A 26685-nucleotide genomic window follows, 5' to 3' on the forward strand; every position below is an offset into this window, starting at 1 on the left:
CCCATACAGGTCTAGAGCCGGTATCTCCTCTTCTCCTTGGAGATCCTTGTGGCCCTGTATTTCCTCTTCCCAATCCCCTGCACCCATTCTGACCTCTAAGCCTTGTATCTCTCCCTGAAAATACTAACCTCTCTGTGTCCCTGAGCAGCTCAACATGGATCATAAAGGAGAATCCTGATAGCGACAGGAAACTCCATGAGCTAGAAAGTAGAAAATGCAACCTAATTGTCTTCTTTCTAGTAAGGAGGAGTTGACTAAGAACGCGAGGGTTACAGGGAAGTTTGCTACTAGTAACTATCAGCCATCTGAAATCAACATGCTGAGAAATGGGGTTAACATGAACAAGGGCAGTAGATTCAAAGAAACAACTCCTTTTGGCAAAAGGTGTGCAGTGGAAGAAAGTCTGAAAATCCACCAGTGTGGAAGAATGTTGGAAAGACGCCATCAGAAAGAGGCCATAATCCTTCTGCAAAAGAAACATGCAAGGAAGAAGTGGTGACCAGTGTAGCCTCACAGAGATCTGAGAGTAAAAGCTCTTCAAGGCAAAGGATATATTTTAATTGATGCTTGTAAAGCTGTTTGTGACTGTAAAAGTGCTGCTCGCAATATTTTTATGAATAATAATAGTAAACCTGTCCTGGAAATGGAAAAGGAGCAAGGGAACCAGACAAGAATACACAGGTAAGGAGAGGTTGGAGTGGGGGAGGTCCAGGTTGGATATCAGGAAAAACTATTTCACTAGGAGGGTGGTGAAACACTGGAATGCGTTACCTAGGGAGGTGGTGGAGTCTCTTTCCTTGGAGGTTTTTAAGGCCCGGCTTGACAAAGCCCTGGCTGGGATGATTTAGCTGGGAATTGGTCCTGCTTTGAGCAGGGGGTTGGACTAGATGACCTCTTGAGGTCCCTTCCAACTCTGATATTCTATGATTCTATGAATATGGGGAACAATCTGGATGAGATCATGCTGCACAAAGGGACTAAGGGGAACAGGGGCATGGACAGCTGTTAGAAATATAGGGGCAGAGGGAAAGAGTGCTAGAAAGAGAATACAGTAACTCCTCGCTTAACGTTGTAGTTATGTTCCTGAAATTGCGACTTTAAGCAAAACGATGTTAAGTGAATCCAATTTCCCCATAAGAATGAATGTATATAGGGGGGGTTAGGTTCCCGGGAAATTTTTTTCACCAGACAAAAAACTATATATGTAGAGAGAGAGAGAGACATACAGAGCATATGTTTTAAACAATTTAATACTGTTCACAGCTATGATGCTTGTGAAGCTTGGTTGAGGTGGTGAAGTTAGAGGGTGGAAGAGGGTGGGATATTTCCCATGTAATGCCTTGCTGCTAAATGATGAACTAGCACTAGGGCTCAGCCCTCAGGGGTTAACACGTTGTTACTGTAGCCTCTCTCACTCTACAAGACAGCAGGAATGGAGGGGAGGGGAGGTAGCATAGCAGACAGAGACAGACACACACCTTGTGTGTGGGAGAGAGAGAGAAATGCACACTGCCCCTTAAAGTAAGTTGACCTATTCTTAAGTGCATTGTCTTTTTAAGTGGATCAGGAAGTTGAGACAGCAGCTGCTGCCCCAAGCTCTCTCTGTCTCCGTCCGTGTCCCCTCCCTGCTCTATATGGAGAAGGGGTAAGCAGGGTGTAGGAGCAGGGGGGAGGGGGACACCCTGACATTAGCCCCCCCCCACCTCCCCTGCACAGCAAGCAGGAGGCTTGGGGAGCAGCTCTGAGGCAGAGGGCAGGAGCAGTACATGGCAGTGGTGGGAGGGACAGCTGAACTGCTGGCAATTGGTAGCCTGCTGGGCAGATGCTGCACAGGGAACTTAGGGGACCAGGAGCTGATGGGGGACTGCCGGCCCACCCCACCAGCTAGCTCCAACAGGCTGCTCTTTCTGCAAGCAGTGGACAAAGCAGGAGGCTGCCAAATGATGTTAGAAGGGAGCATTTCACAACTTTAAACAAGCATGTTCCCTAATTGATCAGCCACAAAAAAACGTTAACCGGATCGACTTTAGGTGAGGATTTACTGTAGCCCCATTAACTCCCTATGTGCGGGTTAGACTAGATGGCCCTTGTGGTCCCTTTTAACTCTATGATTCTGTGATTAATAAATCAAGTGGAATAGTTCTCTGAATATTTGTTATGGCCATTCCCAGGTGAGACCCAGGGCTGTTGGGGGAATTAATAACTCCTAAAATGACTGAGCTATTGAACTACTTATAAAAATGTCTAAAAAAAATGAGTTTATATATATATATATTTAATAATCCATAAACAGGAACAAGTAACCATGTAAATATAGCTACTGGTGAGAAAAAATGTGAATATGTACAAAGCAGGCACTGTGGATGTTAAACATCTTACAGTGTTAAGGGAACTAGCTAATGAAGCACTGTGACAGGGTCGGTAGCTCACCGCTGTGGCGCCTCCTCCTGGCCGCTTCGGGGAATTAGTTTTGTGCCAGTAGAGCGCCCTCCCTGGGTGGCGTTCCGCCTGTCGTCGCGCCTCTGTGGGGGGCACGGACTTGCGTTGCTCCCGACGTCGGCGTCCTCTTCCGGAGCACTGCCCTCCGACAGTGTCCCTCTGTCCAATCACACCCCCTTCCAAAGGGGGGGGGGTGTTAAACAACAGTGCCACACCCTCAAGTCCGATCCTCGCAGTCCAGGACCTGGTGTGGTTCTGACCGGCCGCTCCCTGCGGCCTGTGGCTGTGCGCAGGGTAGCACAGCAAACAAAGGGGGGAAAAGGGGGGGGGGACTCAGGCCCGCCCACTACTCTGAGTCCTGGTCCAGAGGCCCTCGTGTGACAGTCTCACTGTCCTCCTACTCCTTACTTCTCTAACTACCCCTCTGGACCGCTTCCCCAACAGCCCTTCACTACGCTAGGCCTCCTCCTCCCAGGCCTGCCGCCTAGCAGGCTATGGAGTAGGGCCTTCTCCCACTCTCTCAGGCAGGCCTGCACTGCGCTGTCCGTGGTGCTGGCCTCCCAGCTCCGGAGACAGACCTTCCCCTCTGAAGGCCTGGGACCGACTGACTGCTCCTGCTCTGGGCAGCCTTTTATATGGCTAAGCCGGGCTCTGATTGGCTGGCTCCAATCTGTCTTCCTATTGGCTCCCAGTAAGCCCTCTCCTGATTGGCCGCGCGTCTACGCAGGCGCCTAGGCCTGCCGCAGCCCAGTCTCTCTAGGTGTGGGGTAATCGCCCCACCACACACCCTCCCCCTTAAGAACCCTCCGGGGGGGGGGGGTTATCCTAACCGGCCTAATGGCCTAGAGCACGGAAAGCAATCTTTGTCCCGCAGCGGCTCAGCTTACCGGCTCAAAGTCTAGAAACTTAGCCCTTGTCACTGGGCCTTATGGCCTACTGGCCCCAAAGTTCCGGAAATTAGTCTTTGCCTATGGGCAACCCGGCTTATCCACCGTCTCAGCGGGGGGGTCCCACCGAAACACACTGAGGCTTACCGGGTCCGACGTACCAGTCCGTCTCGTCCCTTAAGCTGCCTCCTATCTGCTCCACTGCTGGAGTGTCCCACGGGTCTCCTGATTCTCCACAGGTCTCGTGGTTCACCGCCTCGGCTGGTCCCCCCCAGAGTGAGGCTCCCTCTTGACCTGGAGAAGTCGCAGTCCTCGGCGGTTCCAGGAGTGTGGGCTGGTCCTCCACCAGGGCTTCCCGCAAGGGTTCTCCTCCCACGGCCGTCTGCCTAGGCTGGGGTATGTTCCCTCCTCTCGCACTCTCTGTGCATTTGAGACACACCCCGTACAAGCGTGACGGATCCTCTGCCGTCAGGGCTAACTGTTTAGGGCCTCGGCAGTTGGGGGGGAGCCTGACAGCCCCCTCACGGACCACCCCCTGCGCTAAGGATCCCCCTCCTTGATCCGATTCTTCGCCCTCCTCCCCTAGCCTGGAGAAGAAATCGGCGTTAGTATGGGCCTTACCCGGTCGGTGGAGCACCTGGAAGTCGTAAGGCTGGAGGGCGAGGTACCACCGCATAATTCTAGCATTCGTGTCTTTCATGCTGTGGATCCATCGCAAAGGGGCGTGATCCGTGATTAATTTAAAACTATTCCCTAACAGATAGTAACGGAGGGCGTCGATAGCCCACCGTACCGCCAAGGCCTCTTTCTCTATTGTTGAGAAGTGTCTTTCTCGGGGGAACAGCTTCCGACTTAAATACAGTACAGGATGTTCCTCCCCGTCTACTTCCTGGGAGAGTACTGCGCCCAGGCCGACTTCCGAAGCGTCTGTTTGGAGTATAAACTCTTTCGTGAAGTCGGGGTGCCGTAGTACTGGTTCTTGAGTGAGCCGTTCCTTGAGTGTGTTAAAGGCTCGCTCGCATTGTGTAGTCCAGTGTACCTGTCGAGGCTGGGAGTTCTTCGTTAGATCTGACAGGGGGGCGGCTATGGATGCGAAGTCTGGTACAAAACGACGATAGTACCCAGCTAATCCCAAGAAATGACGCACTTGTTTCTTCGTTGTGGGAGTGGGTACATCTCTGAGGGCTTGTACCTTGCTAATCAGGGGTGTTAGTTTCCCCCCTCCTACCGTGTATCCCAGGTAGGTCACCTCTTCTTGGCCTAAGTGACATTTCGCCGGGTTAGCTGTTAGGCCGGCCGCCCTGAGGGCTTGTAGCACTGCTGCCAGGTGGTGTAAATGGCTCTCCCAGTCAAGGCTATAAACCACGATATCGTCGATGTACGCCGCCGCGTATTGGTCGTGGGGCTGGAGGACCTTATTCATCAGGCGTTGGAACGTGGCTGCTGCTCCGTGCAAGCCGAACGGCATGGTTACGAACTGGAAGAGGCCGAAAGGCGTAGGGAAGGCCGTCTTGCTCGGGAGTTTGGCGTCAGTGGGATCTGCCAATATCCTTTAGTTAAATCTAAAGTTGACAGGTACTTGGCTCCTCCGAGGCGCTCTAACAGTTCATCCACTCTCGGCATTGGATAGGCATCAAAACGAGAGATAGCGTTGACCTTTCTGAAGTCGATACAAAACCGGGTCGCCCCATCTGGCTTCGGTACTAAGACGATAGGGCTTCGCCACTCGCTCGTCGATTCTTCTACCACTCCCATCTCCAACATCGTCTCCACCTCCCGCCGGACGGTGTCCCACATTTTCTTGGGTAACGGTCGATGGTTGTCCGTCACTCTCTTCCCGGGGTCTGTGGCAATATGATGACTCATTAGGGTCGTCCGGCCTGGGCGGGCCGATAATACATCTGAGAACTTCTCCACCATCTGTTGCAGTTGTCCTCTCTGTCTGGGGTCGAGGCCTGACCCCACCACAGCCGGTCCGGGGTCGGGAAGATCTCCTGCTAGGGGTCCAAGTTCCGCCTCTGGGGTGGACGGGCCGATGAACATGGCTTCCCGGGTCTTCCAGGCCTTTAGGAGATTAATATGGTAAATACGGGTCTCTTTGCGTCGACCAGGTAGTCTGACCTCGTAATCGACTGGTCCCACTCGTCGGATCACTTCGTAGGGACCCTGCCATTTGGCCAGGAGCTTCGACTCGGAAGAGGGCAGCAACAGCAACACCCTATCGCCTGGGGCGAACTTCCTCCCTCTTGCCCTTCGATTATAGAGGCGCTCCTGACCTGCCTGGGCCCGTTCCAGGTTTTCACGGGCGAAGGCCCCTAACGTTTGGAGTCGCTCCCGGAGCTGTAGCACGTATTGTGTGGTCCCAAGGACCCGTGTCTCCTGTGCTTCCCACTCCTCTTTCAGGAGGTCCAGTATTCCTCTGGGCTGCCTGCCGTATAGGAGCTCGAAGGGCGAGAACCCCGTCGAGGCCTGTGGTACCTCTCTTATCGCAAACAAGAGGGCCGGCAACAAGGTGTCCCAATGTGAGGGGTCCTCCTCCACAAACTTCCGCAACATGGCTTTTAGTGTACCGTTGAACCGCTCTACCAAGCCATCGGTCTGCGGGTGGTACACCGATGTCCGGAGGGTCCGGATATGGAGGAGGCGACATAGCTCAGCTATTAACTTGGAGGACACATTGGTGCCCTGGTCCGTCAATATTTCACCGGGTATCCCCACCCGGGCAAAAATCTTTACTAGTTCACCCGCAATGGTCGGTGCCGTCGCTGTCTTTAGGGGCACGGCTTCGGGATAGCGTGTGGCGTAGTCCACGACTACTAGTATAAAGCGGTTCCCTGTCTTGCTTCGCTCAAGGGGGCCGACGAGGTCCATCCCGATCCGTTCAAAGGGTACCCCCACGACTGGCATGGGTACCAGGGGTGCAGGAGCTACCCCTTTCGGTCCGGCTCGCTGGCATTCTGGGCACGAGGCGCAAAAGTCTGCCACTTCCCGGTGGATGCCTGGCCAGAAAAACCGGCGGGCCACCCTCTGTAGGGTCTTCTCGCGTCCCAGGTGTCCAGCCCAAGGGTTCGCGTGGGCTAAGTGGAGGAGGCCGGCTCGCAGTCTCCGGGGGACCAACAGCTGGCGGAACATCTCACGGGTCTGGGGTTCCTGCGCTATTCGGTACAGGCGGTCCTGCCATACCTCAAAGCGGGGGCCCTGCGGAGTCCGTACCGTCCCGTCCCCCTCAACAGCAGGGTTGGTGGCTTGTTCCCAGGCTCGGCTTAGGGTTGGGTCTTCCCGTTGCTCACGTAAGAAGTCCCCGTCGCGCTCTAACTCTACCCGGGCATCCTCCACTGAACGGGGTCTGTCTCCTGGACAACTCGCAGGGGTCTCCGCCGTCGAGGAGGTCCCCTCGCCGGGGTCATCCCTTAGCCTGCTCCCAAGCAGCCCCGTTCCCGGTACTATAGTCCTGTCTGGTCGGGGCTTGGGTGGCTGATATCTTAGGAGGACCTCTCCGAAGCCGGGCCAATCTCGTCCCAACACCACCGGGTAAGCCAGCCTAGGGGCCACTCCTACTCGGAGACCCTCCTCTCGGCCGCCTACTCGCATCTTGACCCAGGCTGTGGGATACTGGCGGATGTCTCCATGCACACACTGCAGGTAGATCGGGGGCCCCGAAAGATTGAGGTTCGGGACCAGCCCCTCTCGTATGAGGGTCTGACTACACCCCGAATCTACAAGGGCATTGGTGTGGTTCCCTTCAACCTGGACCGGGACTATCAATTTTCTTACCCCTTTCTGCCGTGCCCGTTGTCCGGCCATCCAGGCCTGCCCGTAGCTGCAGTACAAAAAAGGGAAATCTCGCCGGAAATGTCCCTCTTGACCGCAGCCCCAGCACCTCTCTCGGGTTTCGGCCGGGCTTGGGCGTCCTCCGGGGGGGCCTGTTCGCTCCGGGGGCTGTTGCTCCCTTCGAGTCGCCACCGGCAATAACTTGGGTCGGGGTTCAGGGTTGGAAGGTCTCGGGTGGCGATGGCTGTTGCCTGCCAGTGGTCCAGAGGCTCCCGCCCCACGAGGATTCCCCTTCTCTGCGCCGCCCTTGCGACCAAGGCTCTCGGCTGCTCGGGGTGGTGCCTCTGCCCCCTCGGCGGATAAGTAGTCCTCCATTAAGGCCACTGCTGCGGAGAGGGTGGCCGGTCGATGCCGTCGCACCCAGGCCCCCCCTCCCGGGGGTAGGATCTGGATGAACTGCTCTAAGGCTACCAGCTCCGCCACCTGGGGTCCCATCAGGCCCTCTAGGTCCAACCATCTCCAGCAGTGGTCCCGGATGCGTTGGGCCACGGCGCGGGGTCGGGCCCCCGGGGGATACTGTTCTTTACGGAGACGCTGTCGGTAGGTCTCTGGGCTAATGCCGGTATGATCTAGGATGGCCGCCTTGACTCGGGCGTACTCGAGTGCTTCCCGGGGGTCGAGGCTCCGATATGCGGCCTGAGCCTGCCCCGTCAAATAAGGGGCTAGTAACGTGGCCCAATGTTCTGAGGGCCACCGGGCAGCAGTCGCCACCCGTTCAAATGTGACCAGATAGGCCTCTGGGTCGTCCTCGGGCCCCATCTTGGTGAGGCGTATCGGTAGGGTCCCTGGGGTATCCCCCAGTCCGGTTCCCATGGGGGTGGCAGGGGTGCCTCCTGCCTGCCGTAACAGTGCGGCCATCTGTTGCACCAAATGTTCCTGCTGCACCCGCTGCTGGGTGGCCAACTCTCGAAGGAGCTGCTGCTGATTCTCTTGGTGCTGAGTCATCAGCAGCTGCTGCTGAGTGGTCATTTGCTGCAGCATTTGCACCTGCTGCTGGTGCTGCTGGGCCGACTGCTCTTGCTGCTTCTCTAGCAGCCATTTTAGTAACTTCTCAGCCTCCATCTTGGGGTTCAGTGGGTTACTCCCGGTTCAATCCCCTCCCTCTGGACCCCTTTGGTGGGTCCGGGTCTGTACCCACAATCCGGGTCGACCGTCTGTCTGCGCAAGACACTGTTCTGGGCAATAGTCCGCAGTCTTGGCGCTGACCCCTCGTATCAGGGGCGGACCGCTATGCCCGCATTCTCCACCACGTGTGACAGGGTCGGTAGCTCACCGCTGTGGCGCCTCCTCCTGGCCGCTTCGGGGAATTAGTTTTGTGCCAGTAGAGCGCCCTCCCTGGGTGGCGTTCCGCCTGTCGTCGCGCCTCTGTGGGGGGCACGGACTTGCGTTGCTCCCGACGTCGGCGTCCTCTTCCGGAGCACTGCCCTCCGACAGTGTCCCTCTGTCCAATCACACCCCCTTCCAAAGGGGGGGGGGTGTTAAACAACAGTGCCACACCCTCAAGTCCAATCCTCGCAGTCCAGGACCTGGTGTGGTTCTGACCGGCCGCTCCCTGCGGCCTGTGGCTGTGTGCGGGGTAGCACAGCAAACAAAGGGGGAAAAAGGGGGGGGGGGGACTCAGGCCCGCCCACTACTCTGAGTCCCGGTCCAGAGGCCCTCGTGTGACAGTCTCACTGTCCTCCTACTCCTTACTCCTCTAACTACCCCTCTGGACCGCTTCCCCAACAGCCCTTCACTACGCTAGGCCTCCTCCTCCCAGGCCTGCCGCCTAGCAGGCTATGGAGTAGGGCCTTCTCCCACTCTCTCAGGCAGGCCTGCACTGCGCTGTCCGTGGTGCTGGCTTCCCAGCTCCGGAGACAGACCTTCCCCTCTGAAGGCCTGGGACCGACTGACTGCTCCTGCTCTGGGCAGCCTTTTATATGGCTAAGCCGGGCTCTGATTGGCTGGCTCCAATCTGTCTTCCTATTGGCTCCCAGTAAGCCCTCTCCTGATTGGCCGCGCGTCTACGCAGGCGCCTAGGCCTGCCGCAGCCCAGTCTCTCTAGGTGTGGGGTAATCGCCCCACCACAAGCACTGACAATCATGGAGTACTGTGCAGGTATTAGAGAACTAGAGAAGCAAATGTGATGACAGATCTTCAAAAAAATAAAATAAAAGGATGACCCTGGCAATTACCATCTGGTAAGTAATTTCTATTCCTAAACAAGAGATAGTGAGAGCAAATCTGTAGGGGTTATCTAGGAAATGATGGTATGAACTGAATACAGGGCAAATCACACCAAATTAATTTGGTAATTGTTAATCAGATTCCAAAACTGGCAGACAAAGTAATAACTAGGACTGTCATGTGATTAAAAAAAATTAATCGTGATTAATTGTATTGTTAAACAATAATAGAATACCATTTATCTAAATATTTTTGAATGTTTTCTACATTTTCAAATATATTGATTTCAGTTACAACACAGAATACAAAGTGTACAGTGCTCACTTTATATTTATTTTCATTACAAATATTTGCACTGTAAAAAACAAAAGAAATAGTATTTTTCAATTCACCTAATACAAGTACTGTAGTGCAAGCTCTTTATCATGAAAGTTATATGTTCCATTCTATATGCATCCGAAGAAGTGGGCTGTAGTCCACGAAAGCTTATGCTCTAATAAATTTGTTAGTCTCTAAGGTGCCACAAGTACTCCTGTTCTTCTTTTTGCGGATACAGACTAACACGGCTGTTACTCTGAAACTTACAAATGTAGAATTATGTACAAAAATAACTGCATTCAAAAATAAAACAATGCAAAACTTTAGAGTCTACAAGTCCATTCAGTCCTATTTCTTGTTCAACCAATCGCTAAAACAAACAAGTTTGTTTACATTTGCAGGAGATAATGCTGCCTGCTTCTTGTTCACAATATCACCTGAAAGTGAGAACAGGTGTTCACATGGTACTGTTGTAGCCGGTGCCGCAAGATATTTACATGCCAGTTTTGCTAAAGATTTATATGTCCCTTCATGCTTCATCCACCAGAGGACATGCGTCCATGCTGATGATGGGTTCTGCTCGATAATGATCCAAAGCAGTGCAGGCCAATGCATGTTTATTTTCATCATCTGGGTCAGATGCCACCAGCAGAAGGTTGGTTTTCTTTTTGGTAGTTTCTGCATCAGTGTGTTGCTCTTTTAAGACTTCTGAAAGCATACTCCACACCCCATCCTGATCAGAGTTTGGAAGGCACTTCAGATTCTTAATCCTTGGGTCGAGTGCTGTTGCGATCTTTAGAAATCTCAAATTGGTACCTTCTTTGCGTTTTGTCAAATCTGCAGCGAAAGTGTTCTTAAAATGAACAACATGCTGAGTCATCATCAGAGACTACTATAACATGAAATATATGGCAGAATGGGGGTAAAACAGAACAGGAGACATACAATTCTTTCCCAAGGAGTTCAGTCACAAATTTAATTAACAAGTTATTTTTTAACAAGCGTCATCAGCATGGAAGCATGTCCTCTGGAACGGTGGCCGAAGCATGAAGGAGCATACGAATGTTTAGCATTTCTGGCACGTAAATACCTTGCAATACTAGCTATAAAAGTCCCATGCGAATGCCTGTTCTCACTTTCTGGTGACATTATAAATAAGAAGTGGGCAGCATTATCTCCCGTAAATGTAAACAAACTTGTTTGTCTGAGTGATTGGCTGAACAAGAAGTAGGACTGAGTGGACTTGTAGGCTCTAAAGTTTTACATTGTTTTGTTTTTGAGTATAGCTATGTAACAATAAAAAATCCACATTTGTAAGTTGCACTTTCATGATAAAGAGATTGCACTACAATACTTGTATGAGGTGAACAGAAAAATACTATTTATTTTGTTTATAATTTTTATAGTGCAAATATTTGTAATAAAAAATAATTATATAAAGTGAGCAGTACAGTTTGTATTCTGTGTTGTAATTGAAATCAATATATTTGAAAATGTAGAAAAACATCCAAAAATATTTAATAAATTTCAATTGGTATTCTATTATTGTTTAACAGTGCGATTAACTGCGATTAATCGTGATTAATTTTTTAATCGCGATTTATTTTTTTAGTTAATCGCGTGAGTTAACTGCGATTAATCAACAGCCCTAGTAATAACCTGTGTAGCTGTATTGTACTTAAGAATTTTTACTAAATCATTTGAGACAGTATTTTACAAACTCTTACTTAAAAATTTCATTCAGATGGTCTTGGCTGTCAGGCCTGTAAGTAGACGAGAGCCATTATAAATGGTAGTATGTCAGGTGAGGAGAAAAGTGCTAATGGGATGCTCAAAGAACCATTGGTTAGGCCCCGTTTTATGAGAAGGGTAGATTAACGATTTATGAAGCCTATTCCAACCCACTTATGTAGCGTTACCTTGATCACTGTGGCTTTTAGACTGAAAGAGATGCCCAGTGCCACACCAGTGGAGTAATATCTGTTGAGTAAATATTCTCTCCTACAGCAGGTGGCACTGTCTCCCTTGCACTCAACCACTGCTCTTCCTTATTGCAGAATCACCTCTCCCTGGAGGTTTCAGGCTCCCCGTTGCTCTGAGCCAACAGCGAAGTGACCAGAATACTGTTCACTCTGTGGGAAAGGTCTCTGGGGGCTTGCTGAGGTCGTTCCCTGGCTAGGCCCCTGACCAGTGCTCCTGTACTGGGCACTTGTATTCTGTGCAAGCACTTTGCAAGGTATCATATAGATACAATCACAGGACTATTTTATATAGAAGAGGTATCCAAAGTTTTCAGAGGTTTCTAAACTGTACTAGTTCTGTCCTCCCTCGGAGATCTGTTCAGTTGGGCTTGTGATGCTAAGTCAGCCTGGCTGCACTGCAGGAGGCTTAGGAAAGAGTAGTAGTAATAGAAATATTCAAACTCTCGAACAATTCTGAAAGTTACCGCACGAGCTGGAGCTCGGGCTCTGATGCCTAGGGAGTGGGGTGGGCTGGGCTTCAGAGCCCAAGTTGTGACTTCAAAGCACTGTTTACATGGTTATTTTTGGAGTGCTAATGTGAGCCCTGCTAGCCCAAATCTCTCATCCTGATCTGGGAGATTAGCTTCGGTGTACTCAGTGTGGCCCCAGTGCATTGAGCGCTAGACTGGGACTTAGGAGGCCTGGGTTCTAATCCTCTGTCTACTGAGGGACCTTGGTTAACCTCATTCCTTTCTGGTGCCTACAGTACAATCAAGAGCTGTGACATACCTGATCTAGCTCCCAGTGATGCCACAGTGGCATGGGCCAGCCCTGTCCAACCAGGACCCTGGTCTGTGTTCATGCACCTCAAGTCTTTGCTGCTGTTGTTACTCAAGCTAGTTTTGAGTTAGCTTGCTCAGTGTGTACGTGTTCTGCACTCACACTCCCAATTGCAATGTAGACATACCTTTTGTGCCTCTGTGTCCCTCTGTCTTGTCTAGTTACATTGTGAGCTCTTAGGGGCAAGAGCTAATATGTACACAGCACAGCAGGGCCCTGATCTCGGTTGGGGCAGTAGAAACAGGAGCAGCACTTGCTTCTTCCTTTGAATGCGTCCAACATATCAGACCTTACATTTAGGTATATTAAAATATTAGGTCTAGTAAAATTATTTTAAGTCGTTTTTATGGCTCCCTTTGAACCATACACAGCTGGGTTGATGGTAACTACAGCACCTTGCTTCATAGGGGAGATACCCAGAATACCTCCAGTATGGTTTTGGTTCCATATGTACATAAAGAGAAGGTACCTGCCACTATGGAATGGAAGTTTTAGAAGGGGCTTGTGAATAATGCAGCCATCCCAGACTCGTGTGGGTAACCCCTTTCTATCACACCATCCCACATTTCTTCTCTCTACCTACACACTTAAGGGGAGGCTTTCAAAAGGCATAAGTGGGAGTTCGGTGCCCAAATCCCCTCAACTTCCAATGGGAGTTAGGTGCTGAACTCCCTACGTGCCTTTGGAAATCACTCCAGTACGGAATAGTGAAACCACATTTGACTATTGTAGCTTTAAAAAAGTTAAAATTCACAGTTAAGTTACGCAACCCCCACCCCCACCACCCATGTAGCTGGGGTTAGGACGATTCTGAAACATCACTCGCTTTTCTAACTTTTGAAAGGAACAATGAACGATGCATTTTTGGCCTTACCCAGTTCCCACTGAAGTCAATGACTCCCATTTACTTCAATGGTGGCCAGGAGAGCCCTTTTATGCATGGCATCCTTCAGTGTAGAGTAGTCAACTCCATCCCTCATCACGTCTTCAGGGTAGAATGGGGTGCTCTGGAGACTGCAGCCAGTATCTGAGGATTGAAAGTTATTAAGGTAGCTAATTGTTTTTATGTGGAGGGGAAGTCATTGGGCTGTGGAATAAGATAAGTAAATGGGGGTTGCATGGGACATATTGGGCTTTGTATCTTATAGTAGAAGGGTTGAAGAGGAGGACATTTATGGACTGCATGTATGGGATAGAATTCATATTTTATGGTCTCTTGACTACAGAGGGTAGATGGGGAGGGAAGGGCCTGGTCTTTGGTCTGTGTATGGTGGGCTGGAAGGGAGATGTTGCAGCTGGCTCGTAGAGGGAGAGTGAATTGTGGGAGGGCATGTTAGGTGGCTGATGTAGTGGACTGGCTTGTACGTGAGTGCATTGAGGGTTTCTGATGTCACACTGGTAGGTGCAGTGGTAGAGGAGAGCTACGTTGTCTCACTCTATTGCAGAAGTGAGCAAACTACGGCCCGCATGCTGCATCCGGCCCATGGGACCGTCCTGCCCAGCCCCTGAGCTCGCGGCTGGGGTGGCTAGCCCGCAGGCAGCACTCTGGGTGACTGGGCTGCGTGCTCCTGCCGAGCAGCGTGGCAGCATGTCTGGCTCCAGCCGGGAGATGCGGCATGGTAAGGGGGACGGGGGGGTTGGATATGGGGCAGGAGGTCCTGCGGGGCAGTCGGGACAGGGAGCAGTTGGCTGCGGCAGATATTCAGGGGGGGCAGGGGATGGGGAACAGGGGGCATTGGATAGGGGGTGGGGTCCCGGGAGGCCTGTCAGCAGGCAGGAATGTGGATACGGGTCAGGGCAGTCAGGGAACAGGGAGCAGGAGGGGTTGGATAGGGGGTGGGATCCCGGGGGGCAGTTAGGGTGGGGGTCAAGGGAGGGGGCAGTCAGGGGACAAGGAGCGGGGGAGGGTTGGATGGGTGGGAAGTTCTGAGGGGGGCGGGAAGTGGGAGGGGGTGGATAGGAGGTGGGGGCCAGGCTGTTTGGGGGGCACAGCTTCCTACCCGGCCCTCCATACAGTTTCGCACTCCGATGTCCAAAAAGTTTGCCCACCCCTGCTCTATTGGTATGGGAGGGCATATGTGGGGCAGCATACATGGGGCAGCATACATGGTTCCTATGGGAAAGGAAGGGAAGGTGGGTGTAAAGACATCTCAGAGACAGAGGTGTTGGATTAGGGCTTCAGGGGCCAGGGCAGCGTTGAAGCATATGGAACCTTAGCTTGTGAATGTTGCCTGCTTTTTGTAACTGCGCTGTTCTAAGACGGTTCCTTCTGTTGAACTTACAGGGGTTGTCAGAGCCACCCTTCTATGTGATGTCTTGAGAATATGACAGTGTGGGAACTGACAGGAGGAAGTGCTGGAGCAGTATAGGGGACAGTGTCATTCACTCCCAGGTCATTGGCCTCGTTGGCTTTCGCACATTCTCGTTAGCAATGATAACACAGGTGATGTAAAGTACATCCCAGATTACCTTCTCCTGTACCATGGGAACAGCCCGTCTCCACACAATGGAGAGAGAGGCTGAGAGCGGAAATAAACCATTCATAGCCCTCTGCCTCGCGAGAGCACTCCCTGCTGGTGCCAACAAGGCACTTCCAGTCTTTTCACTTGGAGTCTGAGACCCCTCTCCCATGGCACTGTCACAGCACCTCAGCTGAGAGCGCTCCCTGCCGGTCCACAGAATGAACTTGTGCTAAGGGCTGGACAAGAGGATCCAGAGCAGAGAGTAACAGTCTGTAAATCTCCACAGTCTCATGCCCATGAGGAACCGCTCCCTTTTGTGGGATAATGAATGTTAAGCACCCACTTAGTATCACTGGAAAACAGGAGCTCACAACTGCTCTAAAGGTATGGTCTGCAGTCACTATAAGTTCTCACATCAGGGCACGCTGATATCTTGCCAGATTCCTTGGTCTCTCTCATTGTCTTTGTGTTCATATCAGTTCTGCCCTTCAGGACACACTCTCTGCTCGGCCTCCCTTCAGCATACCTTCTGCTATATCTCTCCCTCTCAGGCACTCAGATTCCACGGTGATGGGCAGGTAGACTTATAAAATTAAACCAAGTTGGATTTAGTTCTCTTCCTTCCCAGCCCTATCTCTCTCTCTTTCTGTGTGTGTGTGTGGGTCTCTCTCCAGGCTGCCTGATAGCTTTTATCTCTGTGTTATAGCATCTCTTGGCCTCAAACACTGCTGCAATTCTTCCTCTTGTCAGCGAGCATGGTTATTATGGGAGTCCCCGGCCAGCTGTGCAGAACCCTGCCATTTCATAGTGGATGTTATGCAGCCACCTAAACAAAACCCTGCTTGCTTGGGCTGCCTCTCACTAGTGCTTCAGGCAAACTGGGACTCCACAGTGTCTCTTCAGGAGCCTTCGCCCCAGCCCCAGGGGAGCAAAATGCTCAAGAAAACTCAGGATCCTCACTTCCCGTGAGCAGCATTTGTCTTCAGAACACCGTGCAAGTCACATCTCTTTGGGCAGACGGTTTTGTGGGCAGTCAGGCAGAGGCACCTAATCCCTCTCGGTGTGGGCTCCTTCAAGTCAGAGATTCAGAGCGTGGGTGCAAAAGGAGAACAGCTGTACTCCATTCACAGACAGTCCCCCATACTCGGTTAGTGACCACAGAAGTGGACCCCATGGACGTTCACCTATAGTGCCAGTAGTAATCAAAGCCAGGGACGGTGTCCCTCAGCACTTTGAATGGTTTATAGCCATAAACTCATCAGCATCTTTATTCACAGCCCACGATGAAAGGGCACATGTGCACATGCCAGCTGAAAACACACACCCACGTGCAAGCCTCTCAGTAATCCACCCCTGAATCCGCACCCAGGCGAATGCACACTAGTATGGACAGGACAGATGGGCACAGGTCTGTCCAAGCAGAGGGTCCTTCCATAGGGATGGTCTGGTTTGATGTGGACCTCCCAAGTGCTGGGAATGAAAGTCCATCTGTGTAGGGGCACCTCACTGGCTAAATCTGAGCTCCCCTCCCTGAGACCCCCATGCCCACTCGCTGGCTGAAACGGATGCAGAGCTGGGCTTATTCTGTTATCTCTTCTCAGCAAGGGAACTGCACTGATAAATCTCCCGCTGGTTGGTTACTCATTAACCACAAAGGCCTGTCCCTGAGATGGCAAAAACGACGCCATTGATTTAAAAGAAATAAAGGGAGGTCGCACAAGGGAGCGTGTCCTTCCGTGCTGGGGGCTGTGTGGAAGTGTCCCAAAGGGGGGCTTGTCTGTGTGAAACTTACAGGATAGAGGTGCATGAGCAGCAGTTTGGGGATCACATGCGGCTGTAAGATCACTGGTTGAGTGTGGGTCTTTGAACATGGACTCAGGGTAGGACACTGGAGCAGATTAATGTCAAAAGATGGAAAGTGCCAATTGCCAAGTATTATTCATTGCCGCTGTTACTATCTACTCCAGTACTGACCTGCCCAGGAAGTGGAATTTCCAGTGAATGGGCACAGAGAAGCAGCCACTGCCCAATAAAGCTCTGGGACTAGAGTAATTCTTCATGGCTCCTGCCACACTGAAGTCCCAGGCCCTTCCCATGGTCTCCAATACACCTTGCCGGTTAGGAATGAATTTGCAAGACTTCTAAAATGACAGCTGCTATTGCAGGGGAAATCCCATTCCTTCACTTGTTACTGATCAGCTAGTTCTTATTGGTAAACAGTCATTGACCTAGCTTTATATATATAGAGAGAGTAAATCAAACGATGAATTCACACTACTGTGGCTCTTTTGGGTGATGTTGATCGTTAATTTGGCTCCTGAACCACTGAGTTCTCAGTATCACTGCTCTAGGTTGTCTAAGGTCTGGTCTATACTACCCGCCTGAATCGGCGGGTAGAAATCGACCTCTCGGGGATCGATTTATCACGTCCCGTTGGGACGCGACAATCGATCCCCAAATCGGCGCTCTAACTCCACCAGCGGAGGTGGTAGTAAGCGCCGCCGACAAAAAGCGGCAGAAGTCGATTTTGCCGCCGTCCTCACAACGGGGTAAGTCGGCTGCAATACGTCGAATTCAGCTACGCTATTCACGTAGCTGAATTTGCGTATCTTAAATCGACTCCCCGCTGTAGTGTAGATGTACCCTAAGTTTTTACGAGTGTGCTACACGCCTGTTCATATGTGAAGAACCTACTGAGGGATAAGTCAAAAGATTAGTCTTGATTAGGATAAAAGGTGTTTTTAGAACATGATACCTATGATGCTCTGACTAACACATTCTGAGGCAAGTTGTACTTGCCCAAGTCTTCAACTTGACCACCTAGTGCGTGCTGAAGTACAGCTGGCCTCATTTGCCCTAGAGTTTTAGAACGTGCTAGCTACTGTGTTCTTAAAAACACACACAGTTTAGCCTAATCCCAACATACCCAAAGAAGGGCCTTTTGCATTTGCTTTTGGAAGTGGGTAAGTCAACGCTCATTTTTTGCTCTTGCAGCAGTGAGTTCCCTACTCCAGCCCAGTTCCTGGGAAAGTTCTGTCTTTTGCACTCCTGGTCCCCCCTCCCCCCACCTTTATTGGTCAACAGTTTGATTGATCCAGTGGAAGATAGCTGTCATGGGAGGGTCATGGCTGCAGAAGCCAAGGCAATCTCTTAGATAGCTAGGACTTAGTGGGAGGTTTTGAATATCAGGGCAGAGACCTTGAACTGGTCCTGGAGTCAGTGCAAAGAGCAAATCACCTGGGTGGTCTGTTCATGGGGACTGTGCTGCTCAGCTTTTTCAGTAACTTCATTCCTAGAGAATTCCCACAAGACCCATCATTAATAAAGAGCTAAGGCTGATCCTGTGCAATTGCTATTGATGCAAACCTTCTGAGTTCAGGAAATAAACAGTTACAACCTAATCCAAAGCCCAGTTAAGTTAATGGGAGTCTCCTGTGATTTCAATGGGCATTGGATCAGACTCTAAGTTCATATGTGCCTAAAATGTTAAACAAACAGGCACACACTCACTACATCCCACGGTAACATTCACTCAAGCGACAGCCACAGGATTCATCCAAATTATTTCATCAACTGCAGCAACCTTAATTGTGATCCCCGGGAAGCGCCACACAAAATATGCCAAGCTGTGGTGTGACAGAGTGCAGCGTGCCAACAGGTGCGTCTGCATTCTGATCACTCCAGTGGTAATTAGTCCCCCTTGAGAAAGCTGATGGGGTGGCAATTAGACAATCAGGCTGGATGGCTGGTCTAAGGAGCCCATTACCCCATCAGCCCAAGGAAGAAAGGAAGTGTGGGGGGACCTCAAGGGTGGGGGAGGGACCTCTGTTCCCCTTGGGTCCTGGGGAGAGGGCCAAAAGTGTTGTTGGCACTATAAATAGACTGTTGCACAGGGATTGTTGTAGAAATGCTGGAGGGGGCTTAAAATAAAAGGATACGGTGAAGGCACAACCGCTGGAGTCCATGCTGTTTCTATGGGGCGAAGGTGGAAGGAGCCACGCTCAGTGACATATGGTCTTGCTCAGGGGTGAAAGTAATATTAAATTCTTACCCGTACGGGGGCGCAGCCTGCCTGGCCTGTGCTGCCCGGGTCCCCGGCGGCAATTTAAAAGGTCCTGGGGCTCCTGGCCCCGGGGCAGCTGCCCCTTTTTCCCTCCCCCTCATCGGCAGCCCGGGGTGGGGAGGGCAAAACGAGCAAAGATGTTAAAGCGCTGCCATGGCAGCGCTTTAACATTGGCTGGGTATGGGACAGTACTGGCTCCTTACCGGTACACTGTACCGGCTCACTTTCACCCCGGTCTTGCTTCTTTCAACCCAACAGCTCTATTCCCCAAAACACCCGATTAGCCGCATTAAAAGGGGGACCTCTGTTCTACTCTTGGCATGCCAATTTATAAGCACAACACTTGTCTTTCTCCAGTTCTGTGTCAGCAACACAAACGGACCCATCAAATAAAAAGTAATGAGCTGAGGCCATGGGGTCACAATAACCAGCACTGACACAGTAGCAATGCCCTAGGGTGACCAGATGAGAATTCCAAAGTATCGGGACCGCCGCAGGGGGAGTGCCTTTTCAAATTGTGACACTCACCCGCCCGAGTCTTTGGCGGCACTTTGGCGGAGGGTCCTCCAGTCGCTGATGGTCTTTGGCGGCATTTCAGCGGTGGGTAATAAACATTGCCGCCAAAGAAGGAAGTACCCACCGCCGAATACCGTCGGCGACTGAAGGACCCGCCGCCGAAGTGCCGGGTGAGTGTAACAGTTCAAAAGGCACTCCCCCTGCCGGTCATCGCCGCCTAAGCAACAAGGGGAGAAAAAAAAAAAGCGCCCGAAACAAAATATCGGGACAAATGACGTCCCGACTGTACTTCGGTCGGGACACAGGACAAACTGCTCGATATCGGGACAGTCCTGATTTTATCAGGACGTCTGGTCACCCTACAATGCCCCTTGCTCCCAGTTCACAGACAGGGTTACAATGACCCTCCCTCCTTGTTCACTAGCAGGTAAAAGGTGATTCCAGGTATCTATGGTATCTATCCACATCCCCACAGCTTGGCTTAGTGATTCCAGCTCCTCTGGCCCCACTGACCCCTTTCAGTTGGAAATAAACACGGGCATACCCATAGGCTGCTGTTATAGGCTGGTGTGCCCCACCTTGGTGTAGGTGACATCAACAGCCTTGTACCCGAAGGAATCCCCTTTAGCCACTCTACAGGGAATGAGGATCCTGCCCTGGTTTGGTGTTGAGACAGCAAGAGGAAACAGGCCCAAGGGCTCTGAGGCTCTGTCTCTGTTGGAAAGGCCTGGCCGTTTCTTGGGATTTGGAGGGGGTGTTTAATTATTTTTTGTTGCAATGCTGGACTTTGAGATTTAGTGCTGAACACCTTGGGTGAGTAATCCCCCTCCCTCCTCCTGGCTTGCACTCAGAATCAATCTATCTGACATAGAGGGAGCAGTGTTTACAGACAGCGGGACCTAGAGGATATGAGGAAGGGAGCGTGTGTGTGAGGGAGGAAGAAGGATGATGGAGAAAGACACAGCTTGCAAGAGAGAAAACGATGAAGGAAAACAGCAGAAGGGAGAAAAAGAGCAAACAACATGCCATGAAGGGGACTCTGGAGAAAAGCAAAGAGAGGCACCTGCTGCGGTGACCCTAAGGTCTGATCCCATGATTAGGCCCTCACAGAGTTTACTTTCTAGGTTACAGTGGTGGGTTCAAGCAGCACCGCTTAATTTCACAAGGTTAAAAATCTCTCCTAGAGCTCATTTGTTAATTACACAATAACCCATATGTAATGGTGAGTCCTGGCTTGTTCTGGAAGTGACTCTTCTCCCGCCTTTCCACATCAGCTAAAACTGGACTCATTCCTCACCCTCTTCAGGACTGTGTGCACAACACATCTCTTACCCTTAATCAGATCCAGAGAGAGCGAGCAGCAGCAGTTCCTCTTCAGGCCAGGGATCATGATGGGTAATGCTGGAATTCGCTCACGTAGAAGAAGGTGAGCAAGGGAATGAGCGTCTTGCCTGTTTCAGGAAACGGGAATAGAAGAGTGAATGTGAGTAAAAAACTGAGTGAGACTGAAGTTGGCACTCAGCTGAGACTAAGTCTGTGGAATTAAAACTAGGTCCCCTCTCTGGGTGAAGTTGGTAAGTCACTGCATCTATCCTTTGCCTCAGTATCCCAATTGTCAATTGGGGGATAATACTTCCCTATCTTAAGAACAAACTCCATTAGTGGTTGTGAGATGCCCCTGATGCCGTGGTGATGAGGATAAACAGAACCTATTAGGTGCTCAGATACCATGGTGATAAGCTCTGTACAAATACCTGGCAAGGTTGATACTATTGCCCAAAGTCACCAAATTATTCCATAAATTATTTCTAAGTCATTAGCCTGGTTGTTCTTATAACAACCCTGTAGAGCAGACACCAGAAACCAGCATGTGTTTATCCTGCATCCCCAGGGTACAGGCTGAATGTATGCTCTGAAGTTACTATGTAGGAGGACACTTAGCCAATGGTTAATAGTTACTCTCAGTTACAGTTTAAGTAGTTAAAAGGATACTCTCAAAGGGCCTTTCATCATTCTAAAAATCTCCTCTCTGTTTCTAGTAAGCAGGGTAGCGCACAACTGCCCTGTAGCACATGCCTGTGTATTGTGTTAGGGGTACAGGGCTCTGCACACTGTTATTGGAAAGGTGTGCATGGGGGCTGAGCAGTGCACACCGCTGGGCTGTAGCATTTCTCATGGCACTGAGCAGTGCACACTGCCGGGCTGTGGCATTTCTTGTGGAGCCTGAGCAGTCCACTCCCTCAGGCTGAAGTGTTTCTTAGTGGGGGCTGTGCAGTGCATACCATCGAGCTGTAGCGTTTCTTGTGAGGGCTGAGGCTGGGCTGTAACGTTTCTCGTGAGGGCTGAGTGTGCACATCATTGGGCTGTAGTGTTTCTCGTGGGGCTGAGTGTGCACACCGCTGGGCTGTAGCGTTTCTCGTGGGGGCTGAGCAATGCACACTGCCAGGCTGTAGCGTTTCTCATGGGGGCTCAGTAGTGCACACTGCTGGGGTGTAGCGTTTCTTGTGGGGCTGAATGTGCACACCATTGGACTGTAGTATTTCTCGTGGTGCTTAGTGTGCATACCGCTGGGCTGTAGCGTTTCTTGTGGGGCTGAGTGTGCACACTGCTGGGCTATAGTGATTCTCGCGGGGGCTGCGCATTGCACACCCTCAGGCTTTCTCCTGGGGCTGAGTGTGCACACCCCGCTGGGCTGTAGCATTTCTCGTGGGGGCTGCGCATTGCACACCCTCAGGCTGTAGCGTTTTTTGTCGGGCTGAGCAGTGCACACTGCTGGGCTGTAGGGTTTCTCATGGGGGCTAGGATGGATGCTCTTTATTTTCCATTTAAAACAAATTACACTGAGGAATTTGCATTTGGGGAAGTGTGGGGGCAAATCCCATTGAAAGAATTACACACACTGCAAACAGAAGGGTATAAAAGCCAAGGTAGATCAATATTATTGCCAACCTGCTCTAAAATCTCTTCAGTATCTTCAGACAGTTTTAAACTGCTCCCTGACAGATTGTCACAACCGACAGGAACTCGTCCTCCTTTCAGCTGGGCCTGTTTACAGGTTCTCTTCACTGCTTGACGGTCACTAGCAAAGTGACCCACAATAACCCTGGTCTCCTGATGTAGCTTTGTCACACTTGGTTAACTGAAGCCAAGACTACAGATCCTCGTGCTACTCCTGCAAATTGTCTCCTGCCTCCCAGTTCATCACAGGATAGTCAATGGGCTCCAGGGAGCTCCTGGAATTTCCCAAGGCCTGGCTGACCCCCACACTAGAATTGCAGCCAGCTAGCACATATTTTCTCCCAAATGTTCTCCCCTCTTTCCTGCCTGTCAGTCTCCTGGTCCTACATGACAATCTATGTCGCTCCTTTCCTAGCATTCTCAGTGATGAAGGAAACTGAATTGCCCTCTTCCTCAGGTGTGGGGGTCTTGCAGGAAGACCTGTGGTCAGGAGGAAGAGCTGTGTGCAGGGGATTAAGCTAAATATTTAATTAGCCGAATTCTTGGTGCAAGGACCATGCAGGATAGGAGTGAGGCCTGCGAGTGGTCAGTGCCCAGCATTGGCGTAGCTGTGCTTCCATTGAAGTCAATGGTCTAATGAGCCACTGGTTTCAATGGCGGGCACAGTCGGGGCAATGTCCATTAATTGCATGTGGAATTAATGGCCAATGCAGAGATCTTTGGAAAATCCCCCCCTAAATCCGTGTCTGGCCTCTAGAGAGGGGACTCCTTTTAGGACAGGGGGCAGATCGTCAGCTGGTGGAAATCAGCATTGTCCCTTTGACTTCAATACAGCTACACTGATTTCCATCAGCTGAGAATCTGGCCTAGAGTCTGGGTCCCTTGGCTGAGTGGTAAGGGAGGGAGTGAAGCCCAGATCTAGGGAAATAAGAATATAACAATGGCCATACTGGGTCAGATCAATGGTCCATCTAACCCAGCATCCCATCCTCTGACAGTGGCCAATGGCAGGTGCTTCGGCGGGAATGAACAGAACAGGGCAATTATTGAGTGATCCATCCCTATCGTCCAGTCCCAGCTTCTGGCAGTCAGAGGCTAGGGACACCCAGAGCATGGGGTTGCATCCCTGACTATCTTGGCTAATAGCCATTGATGAAGCTGTCGTCCATGAACTTATCTAATTCTTTTTTGAACCCTGTTACAGTTTTGGGCTTCACAACATGCCCTGGGAATAAGTTCCACAGGCTGACTGTGCATTGTGTGAAGAAATACTTCCTTTTGTTTGTTTTAAACCTGCTGCCTATTAATTTCATTGGGTGACCCCTAGTTCTTGTTATGTTTCACTTTCTCCACACCAGTCATGATTTTATAGACCTCTATCATATCTCCCCTTAGTCTCCTCTTTTCCAAGCTGAACAGTCCCAGCCTTTTTAATCTCTCCTCATGTGGAAGCTGTTCCAAACCCTTAATCATTTTTTTTGCCCTTCTCTGTACCTTTCCCAATTCTAATATATCTTTTTTGAGATGGGGCGACCAGATCTGTGCGCAGTATTCAAGATGTGGGCATACCATGGATTTATATAGAGGCAATATGATATTTTCTGTCTTATTATCTAACCCTTTCCTAATGGTTGCTAACCTTCTGTTCACTTTTTTGACTGCCACTGCACACTGAGCAGATGTTTTCAGAGAACTATTCACAGTACAGACATCAAAGAGGCAGATTTTCAAAAGCACAAATCCTGCCCCATTGAATGACTGCTTTTCAACATCTCGGTTCTCTTTTCATCCAGGAGCCCCATAGTAGAGTGATGAAGTGCAGGATCTGAATGAACAGAGACTTGCAGGGCAGAAACGGGGTTCCAATGGCAGGACCGGGAGCTGGTGGGGGTAAAGTCCTCGTCAGCCCCCTTTTCCCCATAACACATTGTCCCAATGCTTAACATGATCATGGAACTGTATAAAAACCAAGAACAAATCAGCCAACCCACCCACGAAAAGAAGAATAAGGGAGTGAAAAGTGACTGAAATAGCAGAGAAGCATGTGAGGCATTTGCTTCTGAAGGCCAGATCCAGCCATCTGCACTCACATCAAATAGCAACTTAGTCTGCACGTACCTGTGCTATATGAGAAATAGGTAGCTATTCTTTGTGAGTAAGGGTGACTGGATCTGGCCTTCAACTACCAAACAACAGCTCAAATCTCCAAGCAGAAACAGAGGGAAATAAATAAATTCATTAGAATTGGTCCTGGCCAATCAAGAGCTGATTCTGTGTGTCATGAGGTTCAGGGGTGTCTAATTCCAAGGCTGTGTTTCAAAGTCCATCACTGCGTGTGGGGGGAACCCATCATTACATCCAGATCCAGCTTTGGGGGAGCATTTGGAGCTGAGTTTTGATTCAAGTCTTGTGGCTAACGTCAACCTCCGCAGAGAAATGTTTTGCTTCCTCCCGGGGTACATGCAGCTTGTGTCTGTGGGCAGGGGGAGAGTGTGTGTGTGTGTGTGTGTGTGTGTGTGTGTGGAGGGGGAGTGGGGGGGATGGGATGTAATGGAGAATAACAATTGTCTTAATGGAAAGAGAGAGAGAGAGGAAAAAAAGGCTGTTGAGCTCTTGCTTTCCAACCCCGAAAGAATAGACCTATTACTATCCCCAAACCTCAGCCCCCTCCCCACTCCTCAGAGAAGAATTGGTCACTGCACAGCTGTGTGTGAGAGAAAAATATATTTATATATATAAGAGAATCTGCCCTTCTGAATTGGTTTGTGGGGATGGACAAAACCTCATTGTGTGCTTTATCTGCCCAGAAGATAATGGGCCCACAGTCTTCTGCTGGCAGGGGTTCTGCCTTTGGTTAACTGTGGTCAGATAACTGTAACTTCATTTAGCTACTGTACTGTTATGTTTTTTGAGGCATTATTATTGATTGTGGACACATCTGGGGAAGAAAACCCAAATGTTCCCTCCCCCCGTTGAAAGAAAGCATGATGACAGGTTTTAAGAATGAGGATCGGACCCATGGGCTTGTGCAGAGGTCTCAAACCATTTGTTTTCCGCCTCTTGCTGTTAAATTTAAGTTGTGATTGGCAAAAATAATGTTAATGAGGCTCTTGTCTGTAAAGGGAGTGTCAAGGAACGATTGTTTCTTTCTTTCCTTCTGGGTCTTCTTCCTAGGGGTGGGATTTGAGTGCTCAGAACCTAAGTGGAGTGGGGCCCTGGCAGGACATTCACTCTTTCTCTCATGACACTGGCAGTGATGGCAGGGTAAGTAGTTTGTATGAAACATGCAGAGGGCATTTCCGAAAGTGACAAATCGGTTAGTGTTGTCTCATCGAGGGAGGTAAAACTAGGCCATAAGGCCAAAGGTCTGACTGGGCTTTCTCAGAGCTCTTTGTAAACTAGCTCAGGTTCTCTTCTCAAAACACATGCTTTGAGGTTATTTTTCAGCGGTGCTGGCAGTCTAGCTCCTGTCAGCGACCGAACACTAACAAATCAATGCAGTCCAGACTCCCCCAGACAGCCTACAGTGTGGGCAGGCTCGTGTTTGTGAGTAACCCGACAAAGCTGTGTATTCAGTCCAAACCCCCACACCCCAAACAACTCTAAATTAAGGAGCCAGTGTGGGCAGGATTGTGTTTGTGAGCGACCTTACATTAACAAATCAATGTGTGCACTCCTCCCCTACCACTGTTCCTGACCTTAACAAAGCAATGGGCTTAGCTCAGCCTGACACAGGGCAAGGCCAGTAACAAACCAGTGCTTGACTGACCCTATAAAAAACAAACCAGTTTATGCAAGCCACCATACAATAACAAACGGGGGGTGGGGTGTTGTCATCCAGAGTCATCCTCACTGGGGGTGTGCGGACCTCCCAGAGCTATCCTACATAATAACAACGCTTACTGGAGGGGAAGGGGGGAATGAGGGTGCCAGCCCCCGTGGGGGAGCGGGAATGGCAGGCGCTGTGCAGGCGTGGGGGGCAGGTGTGCTGGGGTGAGTGCGTGAGGGGAGGAAGGTGAGCCTGACTGCCCCTGGGAATAGGGTGACCAGATGTCCCGATTTTATAGGGACAATCCCGATTTTGGGGGCTTTTTCTTATATAGGCTCCTATTACCCCCCACCCCCGTCCCGATTTTTGACAGTTGCTATCTGGTCACCCTACCTGGGAAGGCTTCGGGACTATCCCAGGGCGATGGAGGGGAGCGGCTCCCCCGGCGGGGTGCTTGCATTGCCCGCGGCGGCCA

The 26685-nt window shown here is 50.7% G+C and overlaps 1 long non-coding RNA gene across 1 annotated transcript; it reads right to left on the minus strand.

Annotated features, from left to right (window-relative positions):
* Positions 1–9990: 9990 nt before the first annotated feature.
* Positions 9991–26677, minus strand: LOC128835348 (uncharacterized). Its single transcript, XR_008444635.1, has 4 exons — positions 26604–26677; positions 20816–20934; positions 13317–13469; positions 9991–10478 (listed from the first exon to the last, which is right to left on the minus strand). It is a non-coding gene; the product is annotated as an uncharacterized LOC128835348 (long non-coding RNA).
* Between the last annotated feature and the right edge of the window lie 8 nt (positions 26678–26685).

This window comes from Malaclemys terrapin, chromosome 4 (genome assembly GCF_027887155.1).
Source record: "Malaclemys terrapin pileata isolate rMalTer1 chromosome 4, rMalTer1.hap1, whole genome shotgun sequence".
NCBI classification, from domain to species: Eukaryota; Metazoa; Chordata; order Testudines; family Emydidae; genus Malaclemys; species Malaclemys terrapin.